The sequence below is a fragment of the Octopus sinensis genome, linkage group LG5 (genome assembly GCF_006345805.1).
Source record: "Octopus sinensis linkage group LG5, ASM634580v1, whole genome shotgun sequence".
Taxonomy (NCBI): domain Eukaryota; kingdom Metazoa; phylum Mollusca; class Cephalopoda; order Octopoda; family Octopodidae; genus Octopus; species Octopus sinensis.
In genome coordinates this window covers 134298752-134303154 of record NC_043001.1, presented here as the reverse complement: position 1 = coordinate 134303154, position 4403 = coordinate 134298752, and the positions used below count along the sequence as shown (strand labels likewise).

General features: G+C 37.5%; 1 pseudogene; it reads right to left on the bottom strand.

The window, feature by feature from the left end:
* Positions 1–564: 564 nt before the first annotated feature.
* LOC115212492 lies at positions 565–683 on the bottom strand (annotated as a pseudogene).
* Between the last annotated feature and the right edge of the window lie 3720 nt (positions 684–4403).

Sequence of the window (4403 nt, the reverse complement as noted above, 5' to 3'; positions counted from 1 at the left end):
TTGGTTGGTGCTTTTTACGTGCCATACACACACACACACACACACATATATTACTTGTAATCATGCAAAAAAAAATGTTTTCATCAGGTGAATACATGTAAGAGTTAAACATTTTGAATATCTCAATAGCAAGTAAAAGGTGCCATTTTGACTCTACTGACGGTTCAACTGGGGTCTGGGAAGCCAGAAGGCTGCGCCAGGCCCAGTCTGATCCGGCAGTGTTTCTACAGCTGGATGCCCTTCCTAACGCCAACCACTCTGTGAGTGTAGTGGGTGCTTTTTATGTGCCACCTGCACAGGTGCCAGACGAGGCTGGCAAACGGCCATGATCGGATGGTGCTTTTTACGTGCCACCGGCACAGTGGCCAGACAAGGCTGGCAACGGCTACAATCAGATGGTGCTTTTTACGTGCCACCGGCACAGAGGCCAGTCGGGGTGGTGCTGGCAACGGCCACGTTCGGATGGTTCTCTTACGTGCCACTGGCACTGGTATCACAGCTACAATTTCCATTGATGTTGATTGATTTCGATTTTGTTTTTCACTTGCCAAAAACAATGTGCTATGCTTACTGCACCTAGGTTTCCCAAGCAGTCACCCATCTAAGTACTGACTAGGCTCGACGTTGCTTAACTTTGGTGATCAGACGAGAACCGGTGCTTTCAACATGATATGGCCGTACAAAATTATAAAAATGGTCTACTAAGCCAAGTTGACAGAAATGGCTCATGCTATCACAGAGACATTCTCTTCCAGTTGTGGATCCAAATTAATGAAATAAGGCCCCATAATGTCACTATCTATAAGGACCATTTATCATTATCTTAAGCTTAAAATTTTTTAATCTCTACTGCAATGCAACAATGCTCAGCATTTTATAACACAAATGAATCATTTATAGATCCAATCAGAACTGTGATATTTGTGACTTCAGCTAATTACTAATTATTAATTGAAAGAACTTTTATTCATTTTTTTTAGCTTAAAATGGATTCTTCTTTAAATTAAACCAAATTACTGTATAATTAGTTGAATTAATAAGTTTAATTGGAACCTATTGCAGGACTCCTATAAAGTTATAAATCCATCTTGTATTAAAGAAAGGATTTAAAAATGTTATTCTCTTCTCTAGATTCCATATCTTTGATAAAATGAACATTTGTATTCATTAGCCATAATCAATTTTTTTTTAGCTGGTATGAAAAAAATGTACTTCAATTTCATTATTTAACATTTTTTTAATTAATTTACCAATGTTTGGTGATTATGGATCCATTTTACAATCAATAACCTCAGCAATGTTGGAAAACACGCATGGATTCTTGATAAAATACTGATTTCATCTATTACAAAATTCAGCAAAATTCATTTACTAATCATTGAAGTGAAAGCAACATGTTTGTGGGGAGTGCATCAAGTTTTACCATCAGAAATGCATTACTTACACTGGTCAACACATATTTTTTGGCACAAGGTTTATCAATGGTTTTTATCTAATTTTTAGGTGCTGAATCCAAATCTGGCAACAGATTTTGTCTATCACATTGTTAGAAACAGCTATTTAGTGCTCATAAAAGAAGAATTAACCCTTTAGTGTTCAAATTAACTTGTCAAATGTAATGCTTATCTGTTCAGATTAATTTGGATTTATTCAGGTTCAAGTGGGGTGTCCACAATATTTACCTGTAACTTTGTTACATAAGTATATGTTTTGTGTTTTAATCTAATAAATCAAAACACAAAATTGTGGGAGTAAATGTACATCAACATGTAAGAATTAAGCTTGGTTATAACAAAATATGAATGCAAAATCTCTATTCATTGTGGTAATTTGTTCTGATCTTCCTATTATTGCAAGAACTTCCTCTTTTTTGATGATCTCTTGTGAATAGTTTTTGGAATGTCTCTCAACAAGCTCTAGCAGTAATCTGCCATCATGTTTGAGTCCCTTCAGCCTTGGTAGCATTCTTGATGAAAGTATTCACCCTGTTCTTTGTTAACATCACCTAGGTTCCCTTAAAACTCACCCAAGTGACTGTATAAGTAGTGCAATTTAATGCTCATTCTACATTCAAGTGCTTGCAAACCCAAGAGCAGCTTCTCCATAATCCCTTGATAGTTGTCAGCTTTTCTGTTCCCAAGGAAATTCCACACAGCATCAGAGAAAATATTCCAAGCTCTAGCTCCCACTGCACTCATTACTGTAACAAAATGTGGATCCCTGGGGAGCGTTCTTATTTGAGCTTCATCAAATATTCTTGTCTTCTTCTTATCACTGAGACTTGGAAAAGTTGTACATATATATCTGAAGCAGTCTCCACTGTGATCAAGAGCTGTGATGAATTTCTTCATCACACCAAGTTTCAACACAGGTTTTATCCTGTTCTCCAAGTACTACTTTAAAGTAAGCAAGATACACTTTCTTGACAAAGTTATTAATGTTGTGCCTTTGAGCCTGTGGAGTGAAGTTTCCACAGATGTAACAGAAGATATTGGGGTCATTATAGCACATCCTTCTTTTTGATGTTGTATCCATAACTAGATTACCGTGGTTCAGTTCATACTTGAAAAGAAGGGGAAGGGTTTTAAAGCAAAATTCAACTTAAACATATTCAAAATTAGCATGGCAATCCAGCCAAAATTCCCACAAATAGTGGTACAAAGTTAACTTTTGGTATGCTCCAGGTAGATAAAGGTATATACCAATGGTACAAAAATCTAATGTGATAGAGTAAATCTAAAGTCAGTTTTGGAATCAGCACCCAAAAATTAGTCTAAGATTTTATGCCAGAAAATAAGTTTTTATTTTGTTGACCATTGTTATGCATCCATACAGCAAATTAAAAGATGCACAAATATATTAGATATTTACTAAAATTAAAAGTGTACATTGAAGTATATATCTAGTCTTTGTTATTTTTTAGATACAAGGGAACCCTGATCCAGTTGGACATTTGGTAAATTTGTCATGGTGAATTCATTGCAGTTGCAGGTACTTTACATCCTGGCAGATATTTTACCTTAACCCTTTAGCATTTAAACTATCTATATCCAACCCAAATATCCTATCTGTTTTATGTTCAAACCAGCCAGATCTGACCTCTCATACCTACCCTACAATGTCATTCAAAAAATATACAGTCATATCATCAAAATTTCAAAGCTATGAGATAATGCATGACTAAATTCAAAACAATGTGAATAAATAAGCATTACATTTGCCAGAGTAATCTGAATGCTAAAGGGCTAAATTTCAGCACCAGATAATTTCATCACAAGGCAATCATGAGCCAACACATTGTTATTCCAGATACATAAAGGCTGAATTCATTAGGCAACTTGCTGGCTGCTGCTGGGGTGATTTTTCATCTCCCTCTGATATTTATTGTGTTTTTAGCACAGCAAGTTCATAAGACATGTTATCTCAAGAAGAACACTGCAGTAACTGGCTGATCAATAGACTATGATACATTAAGCATGATACATAGAAGGCTATTTCAATTTAATACTGTCTGGATATGTATATACCGGATATATATGTATGTGTATACATACATGCATACATACATACATATATAGTCTTCTGTGATAAACATAAAAGACCATGGGGAAATATTACCCTGCTTGGAAATAAGTGATGGCTGTTGCTGACAGGAAGGGCATCTGGCTGTAGATAATCTGCTTTAAGAAATTGATTCCTAAATTTACTTTTCTGTCTTTTCTGCCTTGTCTGTCTGTCTGTCTGTCTGTCTGTCTGTCTGTCTGTCTGTCTGTCTCTCTCTCTCTCTCTCTCTCTCTCTCTCTCTCTCTCTCTCTCTTTCTCTTTCTCAGTATCTTTTGTTATTCAACAATTTCAACACCAACATCACTGCCAAAATCTCTGATACTGTCTTACCATAACTACCATCTGTTCATAACATACAATTGTGTGTATGTTTACATGTGTGCGTGTGTGTGTGTGTATGGCACGTAAAAAGCACCAACCAATTGTGTCCGTTGCCAGCCTCCCCTGGCCCCTGTGCCAGTGGCACGGAAAAGGCACCCACTACACTCATGGAGTGGTTGGCATTAGGAAGGGAATCCAGCTGTAGAAACACTGCCAGATCAGACAGGAGCCTGGTGCAGCCTCCTGGCTTTCCCAGATCCCTGGTTGAACCATCCAACCCATGCTAGCATGGAAAATGGACGTTAAACGATGATGATGATGATATATATATATATGTGTGTGGAGGCGCAATGGCCCAGTGGACTCGCAGTTGTAGGATTGCTGTTTCGATTCCCGGACTGGGCATTGTGAGTGTTTATTGAGCAAAAACACCTAAAGCTCCACGAGGCTTCGGCAGGGGGGCGGCGTGGCGATCCCCGCTGTACTCTTTCACTACAACTTTCTCTCACTCTTTCTTC